The sequence below is a fragment of the Schistocerca piceifrons genome, chromosome 3, assembly GCF_021461385.2.
Source record: "Schistocerca piceifrons isolate TAMUIC-IGC-003096 chromosome 3, iqSchPice1.1, whole genome shotgun sequence".
In the NCBI taxonomy this organism is placed as follows: Eukaryota; Metazoa; Arthropoda; class Insecta; order Orthoptera; family Acrididae; genus Schistocerca; species Schistocerca piceifrons.
Window position 1 is genome coordinate 871,272,954 of NC_060140.1, and position 16,004 is coordinate 871,288,957.

Here is a 16,004-nt window from a genome sequence, read left to right on the forward strand (position 1 = left end):
GTATTTGCTAAGTAACTTCTCATATTACAAAACAGAACACTTTCTTGAGAAATGCTATATGCACAGAAGACAGGCAAATTGCGGTACTGCGATATACAGGAGAGAGCTACTCTAGTTTACAACAAAGCACTCGAATGCCACGTTGCACGTTAACCAAACTAACACCAGAAACGTGTGAAGCAATTTATAAAGTACTGAAGGGGGACTATGTGAAGGTAAGTAAACGTTAAGTACTCTATATAGCCAACAAAAACTATTTTTATTTTTGAATAATTTAATTAATGGAATTAGTGTTGCAACAACTACAGAATTAATTAAAAGTACGAAACAGATGAAGCACCTTTTAACTTGTGGCATCCAGAGTTCAAAAATAGGCAAAGTAGAATGGAGAGCTTAGAACGAATTTTGTTTTATTTTCTGATGTGACGACCTCCTCTATTAAGGCGTGCTGACAAGCTGCCTGGATGTTTCCAGACGTGTAGGTGGATGGCTGCAGCTGTGATTGTGGACACGAAGTCGCCTGCAGCATATTCCACCTCCCCATAAACACACAATTAATAGCCTGCACAGTGCCCCTTGCTCAACCCCACCCTACTCAACGCAAGTTTATTAAAAAAAGAAAAAGAAGAGTCCAAGAAACACACCAACTTTGAAGCCATGTTGATAAACACACTACAGAGACATCAAATATCTGTAGAGACACCAGGGCTCCTTGTGGTTGCATTTCACATTGCAGTGAACAGAAGACGAACGACTTTTATGATGAAATCTACGACGAGGCCCTAAATTTGACCATATTTATTTGACGAATGACGAGATTTGATAAAGTTGCCTATTACACAATCAAATTTTTTTGACATAAATATTTGACACTTTAACTTTGACCAAAAAGTGTGGTAGTGTGATACCGGCCTAAGCGGCGGCTCATAATAAAATCAACATTATGGCTTTCCTAATTGCTCGATCTCTTCTGCCTGAGTCACATTCCTAATTCATTGCTGAAATCCCTGGGCTAGCAGGACAGAGCGGATCAGGTTATGTTTGTGGAAAGGGGCCAAAATGAGTTACTGTCAGTTGCACTCAACATATAAAATTCATTTCTTAAAACACACAATCACACAAGCAAGTATCAAAACCTCTCAATGTTTTAACGAAAAACCTCCTTTGATTTAATTTAGATCGGCTGAAGGCCACATCGAAAATCCAAGATACAATGCCTAAGCTAGAAACTAAGGTACAGGAGTTCTTCTGGAGGTTTCACTTCTTTAGAAAGAATCTTATATCTTCAATATAAATAGGCTGAAAGCCTTAGCTTAAATTTTTCCCATGGAACTCGTCTGAAGGCCACACATTAATCAAGAACAGTGTTAGGCTGAAGGCCGAGTAAAGATTTTCAATGTTTAAATAGGCTCAAACTCGGCTGAAGGCCGTATATCAACAAAACAATTTAACGGCGTAAGGCCTAGGAAGAAGAGCTTTCAATTTGAAAAGGCTGAAGGTCTTATCTTAAAATATTTCGTGTAAAACTCGGCTGAAGGCCACATACAAAATGATAAGAATCTTATGACTTAACGGCAAGACAAGGATTTTAAATTTTTAATTTAAGAAAGTTAAAACTCGGCTGAAGGCCACAAATCATGCTGAAAACAATTTTAAGACTTAAGGCCTAAAGGGAAGAACTTTTAAATGTTAACTAAAATAGGGTAAAAGCTTTATCCTAAAATGCTTCACATAAAACTCGGCCGAAGGCCACATACGAAACCCAAACAATCTCACGGCTTAAAGCCCAGACAAAGAAATTTCCAATTTTTAATTTAAGCTGGAAAACTCGGCTGAAGGCCACATGCAAACTAGAAAATGTGTCTTACGGCTTAAGGGGAGGTTTACTATCTTTGGCCGGAAAAAGTCATGTTTTTTGAGAATTATTTTCTCGGGATATGTTATAGATATCAATATCAAATTTGGTCAAAATATTTATTGACATTTTCTCTACAAACTTTAATTTTTTCGACCATAAATGTCGAAGAGCAAAGGCGGAAGTGCCGTCGGAACGAAACAAAATTTCGATGTAGACCTCCACGTGCGGGTATGTCGCAGGTCAGCCGGCTCGTCTGAAATCAAAATTGAGTTGACGTTAGCGAAGTATACAATATTAATTAGGAGTTGTGCCTCGCTTAAGTTATTTGGACCACAGGAAACAAAATGGCGGCTATTTGAAAGCAAATATGGTTTTTTCATCGATTTTTCGACTTCGCCGGCCAAGTAAAAATATTTATACTTGATGGAGCGGTATAAAAGTGGTACAACTCCTAGACAATTTAGTTATCTTCGTCGGAAACAAAGAAACATGCCAATAGGTTCAGTAAATTTGAAGTTTAAATGCGAACATTTTTAGGTTAGGCTTTACCGTGACTGTTACTGACATTAAATGAAACAACAAGTTCACTGTTACCAGTCACCGTTTTATTTATTTCCACGACGCGTTTCGAAGGTTTAAACCTCCATCATCGGGTGGATTTACATTAGTAAGTATTAAATTTGTGTGTGTGTTGTGTTACGATTTTTGGAGGAACTTGTGGCACTGCCTAGTGGAGAAACGAGACACTATTTCAGAATATGGTCTAGGATTACTTTTGACGAAAAATTAAACTGATATCTAATGGTAAACATTAAATAAGTAAACTACAGTACCTTCAGTGATCACAGGTTCCTTTTGCTGTCGTAACACATCACATGCATACTGCCACATTTGTAAACAAATATGTCTTCTGGAATCAGCTGGGTGCAAGGTTCGTATAGCAGAAGTGAAGACAATAATCGCAAAGTGCAAAGAATGTACATCATAACAATATTATTACAGAAAAATTGCTTTAAGCATTTGGCGGTGTTTGTTTTGAGGTGTCAAATATATGTGTGTGTACTTCAGGTGGTATATATATCCAATTCTGACAAGTTAAAACAGCAAACATTCGTACTCGTTTATACAATCAGGTGAAATGTTAAAATGGCTTAAACGTCATACTTATTGATAACAATTAGATGAAATGTTACAGACTATAATTACAATGATCATATTGGCTACAATTTGAAGTTACCATACCGCGCGATAAAAGGAATACTCATTTCGAGAAAAACGAGTTTGGAGTTTTCACTACATACAAATGCAATATTATGCAACTTAGTTCCAATCTGCTATTCCAGGTCCATAAACTAGTCGTTCCCCTTCCTCACAGAGGGCGTTCTACTCGATCTGCTCGCTACCAGGTATGTCGCAATTTCCACAATCTTCGCACCAGGATGCAAATGCTTGGGGGCTAACTTCCAATCACAGGCGTTGAAACTTTCATTTGAATTTTGTGTGTTTCCTCCAAAGCACCGGTACAATAACTCGCCGTAGGAAAGAAAAAAACTGGTGCGTGAAAAAGGCCGATTTCAGGCAGGTGCATTTTTTTTATGTTCAACTTCGAATAACAAACATTTCCGTTCCGTATTCGGAAAGACCGTTTCAGAGGTGCATTCTAAACACTTTTATTGATCCAAAAATGCAATTTAAAAAAATCGATTTTTTTGAACCAAAAGATAGTAAACCTCCCCTTAAGGCTTAGACAAAATTTCTCAACTTTTCAACTGTTGCTGGCTGCCAACTCTTCCCCGACTGATACTGGTGTCGGTGCTCAGCAGGCCACATGGCGCCATCCGACGACCAGTCTGCGTCGACCACGGTCCCAGCGCGTACTTGTACCGTGAGGACTTGCCTGCTACTGACTACCAACTCGTCCAATCGCCGAGTAACGACGAACCCGACTCAGTCCGCAACCCAAAAGCGACTGAGACTCAGAGCCGACTATCATGCAACTGCCTGCCTTCCGACTGCCTTTGTCGACTCACTCCACCGACTCCGTCCGCCGACTCACTGCTGCTGGGTCCCGACGGAACTCTCGACGCAACTCTCGACACGCAACGACCCAGAAATACTGACGGTCGCTCCAGAAATGGTACGACAATACATTTATCAATAAGCGCTGCTGCTGCCACTCACGGGCAGGTTAGGCAGGAAGTTGGTGGAATAAGGAAACGAGGCGGCAGTACCGTAAGAGAAGATGACAAACAATAAACGGCATAAACACGAGCCGTGTATCGCTCAGTTACGTATGGAAACTTTTCTGTGCGTCTTTCCTGCATTCACAGTGCTAGATCTTCACCAGGTTGCTAAAACTGAAACTATATATTTTTTCCAGCGGACGTCGGTTCCCAGTTAACGCATTACCATAACTACCAAATTACTCTGCCATACGATTATTACAGCCCACACTGGACCTCTGTGAGTAGCTGTAATTATATTCACGCGGTCTCTAAACGCACATTAAGACGCCGGCTCGATATTCGGACGATTGTCGTTGGGTTCCCGTTTAACGGGAGTAACATCGCGGAGCTATGGGCATCACTTTCTCCGTAGACCACCATCTGCCGTTGTCACATTTTGGCACGTAATGTCACACGCTTCTCCTTCTTACACGAGGGATAATACGGTCTTCTCCTAAACAAACAGCACTCACATTCGATTTCTGAATGGGAAATCTGCTGAATAACCTTTCCATTTAAAGCTTTAAACACGGCTGCGTTGTCAGCGCCTTTATCATGTAAAGTTAAAACAATTGCAGCAGTTGGTCGCAAAAATGAAGTCTTTTTTACCTAGGTTTCGGCCACTTCTAAGAGTGCCTTCATCGGAAATAAAACAGTCAACACTGGCTTGCCACGTTAAAAGCCGGTCGGGGTGGCCGAGCGGTTCTAGGCGCTGCAGTCTGGAACCCCGCTACCGCTACGGACGCAGGGTCGATTCCTGCCTCGGGCAAAGATGTGTGTGTCGTCTTACGTTAGTTAGGTTTAAGTAGTTCTAAGTTCTAGAGGACTCATGACCTCAGCAGTTAAGTCCCATAGTGCTCAGAGCCATTTGAACCATTTGAACACGAAATCAAATATCCAGTGACGGCTTTATACCATTGAAGAATTTTGTATTAAAAATTTGTAATTCTTCAACATCTAATCTACGCCCTTTCTTCTCAGTGTGCAAAGTGTTGATATCGTCAACAGCTTTAGGCGCGTGAGGTGTAATTAGAAGGTGGTCTGCAAAAGACAAATTTTCGTTGCTAGTTCCATTTTTTCTTAAAAGATGTTCTTCATATCTGACTGTAAATGGACGTCCTATTTGTCCTATGTAGTAAGAAGAGCAGGTGTAGCAGAGAACCTTATAGACACCAGAGTTTTTCAAAGGGGATCGGGTCGACTTAAATTATGAATAAAGTATTTTGTCAACTTGTATTCGTTGAAAAGGCGACATTACAGTTGTAGAAGGCGTTGGATCTGATAGTAGATGGGCCCCAAGACAAGAATAGAAAAAAACTTCTTCCTTAGGCTGGACTGAATGATAGTATAGTAACTCCTTTTACAATTTTCTTTTTAAGGATGTTATCCAATATGGCAGGTTCGTATTCGTTATTAACTGCAATCGTTTTGATTATATTAATTTCTTCCTCGAATTTTTATTTCGAGAGTGGAATAGAAGTAGCTCTGTGAATAGCAGAGTAAAAGAAAGCGTTCTTATGAGAATTGTGTGTGCATAGAAGACGGAGGTACGATCTGATAGGTATATGTTTCTTTACGAAACACGTTAAATGAGGTTTTATTTTCTTCTGCTGCAAGAGTCAAATCAAGAAAATTCAATTGACGGGCCTCGTTTTCGAGTTCCCTGATGAACGACATTTTCTCGTGAAGTTCATTGAAGAGACTGAAAATACATCTACATCTACGTATATACTCCGCTAGCCACCAAGCGGTGTGTGGCGGAGGGCACAATTCTCGCCAAAGTCATATTTCCCCCCCAACACCTGGCCCCCCTCTGTTCCACTCGCGGATCGAGCGAGAGAAAAACGACTGTCTGAACGCCTCAGTACGAGCTCTTATTTCCCTTATCTTTGAATGATGATCATTACTCGATTTGAAAGTTGGTGGTAATAATATATGCTCTACGTTCTCGGTGAAGATTGGATTTCGGAATTTAGTTTGCAGTCCCTTCTGTATAGCGCGTCGTCTGTATGCAAGTGTGTCCCACTTCAAACTTGCCATGAGATTTCTAACGCTCTCGCGATGGCTAAATGTACCAGTCACGAATCTTGCCGCTCTTCTTTGGACCTTCTCAATCTCTTTAATCAGACCCAACTCGTAAGGGTTCCATAAAGACGAACAATACTCTTAAGACTGGACGAACTAACGTATTGTAAGCTATTTCCATTGTTGAAGGACTGCATCGCTTCAGGATTCTACCAATAAACTGCAATCTGGAGTTCCCCTTACCCGTTACTAGTGTAATCTGATCATTCCATTTGAGATCATTTTGAATAGTCACACCCAGATACTTTACTGACGTTACCGCTTCCAAAGACTGATCATTTATTTTGTACTCATACATTAATGTGGATTTTCGCCTTGTTATACGCAGTAAGTTACCCTTACCAATATTGAGACACAACTGCCAGTCATTACACCACGAATTTATTTTCTGCAAATCCTCATTGATTTGTTCACAACTTTCGTGTGATACTACTTTCCTGTAGACTACAGCATCATCGGCAAGCAGTCTAAGGCCGCTGTCAATACCATCAACCAGATCGTTTATGTAAATCGTAAAAAGCAGAGGACCTATTACGCTGCCCTGGTGCACACCCGAAGTTAATCTTGTTTCTGTTGAAGTTACCCCGTTCAGGACGACATACAGCTCCCTGTCTGTTAGAAAACTTTCTATCCAGTCAATGCCATCAACAGGATCTTTGTAGATGACTAGAATATCAGCGCCATATCTGAAATAGGACAGAATACCTAACCCTGTAGCTGAGAAACAGTTGAACTTTCCTTCTAGTGGGTTAAGGAAAACGTCATCGAGGATACGAGCTAACGGATTTACCATAGCGAGATCGTCGGGTTGCTGATACAATTAAAAGTAGTTTTATTTGACTACGACTATAATTAGATTCATGAAGTCAGTGATTTGTTCGTCTGAAACTTCTTCTTTGAAATGTATTTCTTTTTTTTTTTTTTTTTTTTTTTCTGCACGACTATAAGCGATTTTTGTAGGAGAACGTTTGTATAAAGATTTTTGATGCCTAGTGAAAACAACTTCGTATCTGGGCTGCATTCGAAATCTTTTATTTTATGGACTAAGGCGTCACTATTGGGGATGGAATAATTATCCTCGAAAACGAACGATTTTTTCCGAATTTCATGAAGAAATTTGGCTAAATCACGGTACGTGTTATTCATACTATTAGAAATCTGGCGTATTGGATAGTTAGGTTTGTGAATTTTGAATTGAGATCGAAGTTTTGGGGGCTGAGGGTTCATGTTGATAAGCATTTTCTTATGGAATGGTTTGATTAAAAATTTTGTGTCACTGTTAGCTGACCTGACTTCTTTTTGTAATTCCGAAGACAAAACCTCATGCAGTTTCGAAATGTTATTTTCGTTAAAAAAATTAATATTTTAGAAATATATTCAGAATTGTAGGCAACAAACAAAGAGGAACGTTTGTCAGACTTAGTTATTAAAGCGTCTGCTTCTTTACGTTTATTTTAGATAGATTTAACCAATTTCCTATCGTTACATGTAACATACTGAAAACAGGCAGTGTTTTTACTAAGAATGTTAGCTACGTCAAAGAAAATTCTAGTTTGACATGAATTATCCATTTTTATATAATCTATTTCAGTTTTTGGGTCGTGAAGTATATTTCCTAGTACATTTTTGTCTGCCAAGTTGGGCATGACATTGTACTTTAGGCCTTTTTCGACTAAGACCATTTCATTCTGTGTAAAAGTAATGTTAGTCCTACTTAAAAATCTTTTTTAAAATACATGGCATCTCTTCTTAAAAGTACTTTGAGGAAATTTTTCAGCAGGATACAGACAAAAAAGTTTATTAAGTTTCTTTTCGTGCGTACGCAATATACCTCGTTTACAAATTTCTAAATGTTCTTTAATGTGTATCCAGAGATGGTCAACATTAAAATTATAATTAATACGGAAGATATTTGATCACATTGGTTACTAAACTGAATGGCTATACTAGTACTTAGCAATTTCTTCTGAGATCTTTACTTTTAGAGGCAGCCTTGGATGCTTGGGCAGGCAGTAACCTTAAAGATTGTACCACGGCTGAGTTGTCAGCCACCGTTACAAGGTAAAATGAAAGTAATTGCAGCTCTCGGTAGCGAAAATGAAGAAAAGTTCTTCAACTGTTTCTCAGCTATAGCGCTAGGCAATCTGTCCTATTTCAGGTATGACGCTGATATTCTAGTCATCTACAAAGGACCTGTTGATGGCATTGACCGTATTTTCAATCTCTTCAATGAGCTTCACGAGAAAATATCGTTCATCAGGGAACTCGAAAACGAGGCCCACCACTTGAATTTTCTTGATTTGACGCTTACACCAGAATAAAATAAAATTTCAATTAATGTTTTTAGTAAAGAAACATATACCGATCAGATCGTACCTGTGTCTTCTATGCACACACCATTCTCATAAGAACGCTTTCTTTCACTCTGCTATTCACAGAGCTATTTCTATTCCATTCTCGAAATAAAAATTCGAGGAAGAAATTAATTTAATCAAAACGGTAGCAGTTAATAACGAATACGAACCTGCTATAGTGAATAACATCCTTAAAACGAAAATTGTAAAAGGAGTTACTACACTCGGCACCTCTATCATTCAGTCCAGCCTAAGGAAGAAGTTTTCTTCTATTCCTTTCTTGGGACCCAACCTCTATCAGACCAACGCCTACTTCGTAGTAAATACAACTGTAAAGTCGCCTTTTCAACCAATAACAGTTTGAAAAAATATGTTATTCATAATTTAAGATCGAACCGATCCCCTTCGAAAAACTCTGGGGTCTACAAGATTCTTTGCGACAACTGCTCTTCTTACTACATAGGACAAACAGGACGTGCATTTACAGTCAGATATGAAGAACATCTTTTAAGAAAAATGGCACTAGCACCAAAATTCGTCTTTTGCGAACCACCTTCTAATTACACCTCACGCGCCTAAAGCTGTTCACTATATCAGCACTTTGTACACTGAGGAGAAAGGGTGTAGATTAGATGTTCTCGAAGAATTAGACATTTTTAAACACCTCTCTCGAAATTATGGCCTCATTCTTAATGAGCAGCTACAATTACCTAATAAAAACTTAAAGACGTTCAAATGGCTCTGAGCACTATGGGACTTAACATCTGAGGTCACAGCCCCCTAGAACTTAAAACTACTTAAACCTATATAACCTAAGGACATCACACACATCCATGCCTGATGCAGGATTCGAACCTGCGACTGTAGCGTTCGTGCGGTTCCAGACTGTAGCGCCTAGAACCGCTCTGCCACATCGGCCGGCTAAAAACTTTTTCAACGGTATAAAGCCGTTACCTGATATTTGATTTCGTGCTCCCTCGTGCAGTTGCCGAAATATTTCTTCTATTTATGTCGATTCATAACTTTTTGTTCATTAAATTGTTTATATTAACTACATTTCATGTTATACCATTTTGTATTCGCTTTATTTTTGATAGATTTAACCAATTTCCTATCGTTACATGTAACATACTGAAAACAGGCAGTGTTTTTACTAAGAATGTTAGCTACGTCAAAGAAAATTCTAGTTATTCAACTCCTTATTTAATTCTGTAATGGCGTTTTTCAGCCTTTAAGCTGTACTTGTAAGCTCTTATGTAGACAAATTGTTAGCATGTCTGTTGCTGTCCGATAAAATATTGCCTCTTACTTCATGTATTACACAATTCACCTGTCTATATTTGGAATGATTAAGTAGCCGGTTGGTATTTGCGGCTACTAGATGGCACTTTTGGTGTAACGTTCACCTGCCCGTAATTGCTAGCGCGGGCGCCTCTGATTCTATCGCAGCTCGACATGTAGTGCAGCCCTAGTGGCCTGCCTCTACGTTTTCTATTTTAACAATTTGTGACTAAAGCGTTACCGTTTCATATTTATTTTATACGTGACATGCCAGTATTAAATGTTTTATTTCAGATGAAGACACTCTTAGAAGTGGCCGAAACCTAGGTCAAAAAGACTTCTCTTTCGCGAGTCAGGGCTGCAATTGTTTTAAATTTGCTTTCCTTTTAATACTATGCAGATGGCGTTGCTCGTACCTACTTTGTGTGATTCTGCTGAAATGCTAATCATTTGCACATCCAAACCCGTCATACACTTCATTCCAGTTTGACGTTTATAGCACGCGACCTTCCCGATGTTGCAGTTGTAATGGCCACCAATATAAATATTTTAATCCCTGTAACTCTATTACGGATCTATGTAATTTTACAGTACTTTAACTGTCACTTCACAGAGTATCGATTTTTCTCACAGTAAAGGAAATCCTATGAGATGATCTGCCCTATGTGTATTGATACGCTGCAGGGCGTCAGACAAACTGACGATTTTATTCATTTTAAATCGAATGGTTTGTTTTTTTAATTATCAAAGGGGACAGCAATGCGTTTGTTTCAGTAATTAATTCTGCAGGTCATTTGACGATGTATTTCCGTTTTAATTAAATGTACGGCAGTAAAATTGTTTTGGAATGTTAACGACACGTGCATGGCAATTCTGAAAGGTTGTGCAAGAGTTGTGGAGTTAGTAAAGGATGACCTACCGTATACAGCGTCACCCGTATCTGCGACTGCCGTTCACATTTGTTTTGTTTATGTTGACCATCAACGACTTGTAGGTTGTAATAGTCGCAACGTGTACAGAGTAATTTACTTCGCCTTTAGAATGACTCTTGATGTCTGCATCTTAGCTTCTCACTTTTCTCGGACAGCTCCTACATTTAATTTTGGAATTCTTTTAACGACACTGTTGTTTGTTTTCTGAGAATATGAGCGTAAATTCTGTTTTCAATAATTAAAATAATCCGCTACACAGAAATAACATTGACTCTCTTTATAAAGATTTTTGTGAGATGCAATTCCATGGCCTCAAAGTGAAACTCGTCCGCGCTCAAAAATCCAGTTGATTTAGTGTCGTGGTGATTTATTGTCTCTCAGCTTAGGCAGCCGGACAGATACCAACTCGACGAGGAAGCTAATCGATAGTTGAAAAACCAATACGGCAAAAAATCTAAGGCGCTAATGACGGCACACTAGAAAGCTTACGTTACGTCGAAACTGCGGGTAGAGATATACCACAGAGTGGGCAAAATAAAGTATAAACAGAAGAGAAAAATGACGTAGTGTGCTGTTAGAAACATGAATAATACTTTCAAGACTAAAATTGGTTCAAATGGCTCTAAGCACTATGGGACTTAACATCTGGGGACATCAATACCCAAGACTTAGAACTACTTAAACCTGACTAACCTAAGGACATCACACACATCCATGCCAGAGGCAGGTTTCGAATCTGAGACTGTAGCAGCAACGTGAATCCGGACAGAAGCACCTAGAACCGCTCGGCCACAGCAGCCTGCTGACAAAAATTCTAATGTATCGGAAGTAGAAAGTTTACACTCTGTTGGTCCAGTTTTGACTAATGGCAGTGGTTCATGGACTTTTAATTACAAAATAAACATTGGAGAAATGCAGTTAGGAGATAGTTAGGACATACAAGGAATCAAGAACGGCTTCAAAGTGCAAACAAAACGGGATTTCATTCTTCTAACTATAAGAAAAGTTAAATGATGTAACGTCCCACTTACAGGCGGGTGAATGGGACTTAGATACAGGATTTTAGTATGAAGGGTGTTCAATAAGATATGTTACAATTGTTTTTCTAAAAGCAAATTGGTGTCATCCAGGGTTCTAGTACACCATTCTGATTCCCCATTCTTTCGGCTACAGAGACCCGTTTTTCAACACAACCTCTGTTCATTGCGACTGCCTTTTGCCACATTCCTGTGGGGGCCTATATGCCCGCATCGGCATTCCACTGGTCAACGCCAGAACCAACGCCTTAAAAGATCAATATCTTCCCCATAATCCACATACTGCTTCAGCGGAGTGCATCCCTCATTTCGGGTAACTGCCAGTGCTGAAAAAATGATGGTGTCCATGTTCTGGGACAGCGAGGGCGTAATCCTTACCCATTGCGTTCCAAAGGGCACTACGGTAACAGGGGCATCCTACGAAAATGTTTTGAAGAACAAATTCCTTCCTGCACTGCAACAAAAACGTCCGGGAAGGGCTGCGCGTGTGCTGTTTCGCCAAGACAACGCACCCGCACATCGAGCTAACGTTACGCAACAGTTTCTTCGTGATAACAACTTTGAAGTGATTCCTCATACTCCCCACTCACCTGACCTGGCTCCTAGAGACTTTTGGCTTTTTCCAACAATGAAAGACACTCTCCGTGGCCGCACATTCACCGGCCGTGCTGCTATTGCCTCAGCGATTTTCCAGTGGTCAAAACAGACTCCTAAAGAAGCCTTCGCCGCTGCCATGGAATCATGGCGTCAGCGTTGTGAAAAATGTGTACGTCTGCAGGGCGATTACGTCGAGAAGTAACGCGTTTCATCGATTTCGGGTGAGTAGTTAATTAGAAAAAAAATCGGAGGCCTTAGAACTTGAATGCACCTCGTATAATGTGTTATTTCGCCCAGTAGAGAGAATACTTGTCACACGTAACTACAGTTTCTGTCTAAGGTAAGTAATAACAGTCGGGCAATTGCGAACCTACCTTGGGCACTTTTTCAGTTAATTATGACGAAACAAAATGAAGTGCTGGGGCCTCCTTCCGCCTCCACTTCGCCTCGCGACGCTTGAGTTATTACAGAGGCGAGAGTTGGGCGGCGAATCGTGAGTAACGAAAAGTTCGCCAAGTTCAGTAAACTTGCGCGGCTTCCTCCCTCCGGAAAACTCTAAGTTGCCCCACTCCCCTTTCTCTTTCGTTAACTTCATCGTCACAATGTTCCCGGCCGTGTGAAATTACTGAGCAGTTGCCGAACGGTAGGTGAGTGTAGTATGTAAATTCGTACATGAACGTCATTATAATTGGGTGAACCCTAGTTAAGATGACTAGCAAGCAGAAGACGTCCCACGCAAAGAAAAACTGCTGAATTTTTTTGCATGTTCACTGAATTACGTTATCTTAATACACTCATCGCTTCCATCTCAACATCTCTTCAAGTGTTTCAGAGTCGCTGCTGGTCTTATATTCCTATCACTTCGAGGTCAGATTGAGTTCGTTTCCTTTAACTAAACTCACTGCACAGGAATGTCTTGCTTTATTTGACTGATAGTCTACGTCACATCGGTATATCTCTTTCACATTTTAACATAGTGACATTGTAAACTGAATCTTAGCTACGTTGATCACTGTTGTCATTTGTGTTTAAGTCGTAGGTTCACTAGTATCAGTAAACTCGACAAAATCCAGAACGCCGGGTGCCACATAGTTCGGCCACTGCGCTGACTGCCATTCCTCAACGGGAAGTATGGAGCGCAACGCATGACAACCTCAATTCATTCTTCCCGACAGCCGAAATTATCAACACTTTATGCAGTTTCAGTAATCATTTTTTAAAATTCAATTATGGACCACAATATCCAAAACTGTCAACAACCTAAATTTTATTTCTGAGGCCATAATAGGATTCTAATCCCATTCTCGTGACGCGTTAGTAAATAATTAACATTTGTAAAGAATGTGAGCAGTACCCAAGTCTCCTCAACGACACTCTGTCAACAATGATTCGTGTAGCTAATAGTCGCACTACGTTTCAGTTCTACCTCTAATGTCAAGTATGATACACTAATCAGCCAAAACATTATGATCACTGAACTCAGATTCAGGATCAGGTGGTACGGTAAGGGAAGCATATAAGCGGAGCAGATATGAATGGGAATTCATTCTAGGGACGATGAAACATCTGTTGCGAAATCCATAAAACGCAGATTGTTAGACCTCTGCCCCAAAGATGGGGTGCAAAGCCACACACCGGACCTATTTACCTACATCTACATCTACATCTATACTCCGTGAGCCACCTTACGGTGTGTGGCGGAGGGTACTTATTGTACCACTATCTGATCCCCCTTCCCTGTTCCATTCACGAATTGTGCGTGGGAAGAACGACTGCTTGTAAGTCTCCGTATTTGCTCTAATTTCTCGGATATTTTCGTTGTGATCTTTACGCGAGATATATGTGGGCGGTAGTAATATGTTGCCCATCTCTTCCCGGAATGTGCTCTCTCGTAATTTCGATAATAAACCTCTCCGTATTGCGTAACGCCTTTCTTGAAGTGTCCGCCACTGGAGCTTGTTCAGCATCTCCGTAACGCTCTCGCGCTGACTACATGTCCCCATGACGAATCGCGCTGCTTTTCGCTGGATCATGTCTATCTCTTCTATTAATCCAACCTGGTAAGGGTCCCATACTGATGAGCAATACTCAAGAATCGGACGAACAAGCGTTTTGTAAGCTACTTCTTTCGTCGATGAGTCACATTTTCTTAGAATTCTTCCTATGAATCTCAACCTGGCGCCTGCTTTTCCCACTATTTGTTTTATGTGATCATTCCACTTCAGATCGCTCCGGATAGTAACTCCTAAGTATTTTACGGTCATTACCGCTTCCAATGATTTACCACCTATGGCATAATCGTACTGGAATGGATTTCTGCCCCTATGTATGCGCATTATATTACATTTATCTACGTTTAGGGAAAGCTGCCAGCTGTCGCACCATGCATTAATCCTCTGCAGGTCTTCCTGGAGTACGTACGAGTCTTCTGATGTTGCTACTTTCTTGTAGACAACCGTGTCATCTGCAAATAGCCTCACGGAGCTACCGATGTTGTCAACTAAGTCATTTATGTATATTGTAAACAATAAAGGTCCTATCACGCTTCCTTGCGGTACTCTCGAAATTACCTCTACATCTGCAGATTTTGAACCGTTAAGAATGACATGTTGTGTTCTTTCTTCTAGGAAATCCTGAATCCAATCACAAACCTGGTCCGATATTCCGTAAGCTCGTATTTTTTTCACTAAACGTAAGTGCGGAACCGTATCAAATGCCTTCCTGAAGTCCAGGAATACGGCATCAATCTGCTCGCCAGTGTCTACGGCACTGTGAATTTCTTGGGCAAATAGGGCGAGCTGAGTTTCACATGATCTCTGTTTGCGGAATCCATGTTGGTTATGATGAAGGAGATTTGTATTATCTAAGAACGTCATAATACGAGAACACAAAACATGTTCCATTATTCTACAACTGATTGACGTAAGCGAAATAGGCCTATAATTATTCGCATCTGATTTATGACCCTTCTTGAAAATGGGAACGACCTGCGCTTTCTTCCAGTCGCTAGGTACTTTACGTTCTTCCAGCGATCTACGATAAATTGCTGATAGAAAGGGGGCAAGTTCTTTAGCATAATCACTGTAGAATCTTAAGGGTATCTCGTCTGGTCCGGATGCTTTTCCGCTACTAAGTGATAGCAGTTGTTTTTCAATTCCGATATCGTTTATTTCAATATTTTCCATTTTGGCGTCCGTGCGACGGCTGAAGTCAGGGACCGTGTTACGATTGCCCGCAGTGAAACAGTTTCGGAACACTGAATTCAGTATTTCTGCCTTTCTTCGGTCGTCCTCTGTTTCGGTGCCATCGTGGTCAACGAGTGACTGAATAGGGGATTTAGATCCGCTTACCGATTTTACATATGACCAAAACTTTTTAGGGTTCTTGTTTAGATTGTTTGCCAATGTTTTATGTTCGAATTCGTTGAATGCTTCTCTCATTGCTCTCTTTACGCTCTTTTTCGCTTCGTTCAGCTTTTCCTTATCAGCTATGATTCGACTACTCTTAAACCTATGATGAAGCTTTCTTTGTTTCCGTAGTACCTTTTGTACATGATTGTTATACCACGGTGGATCTTTCCCCTCGCTTTGGACCTTAGTCGGTACGAACTTATCTAAGGCGTACTGGACGATGTT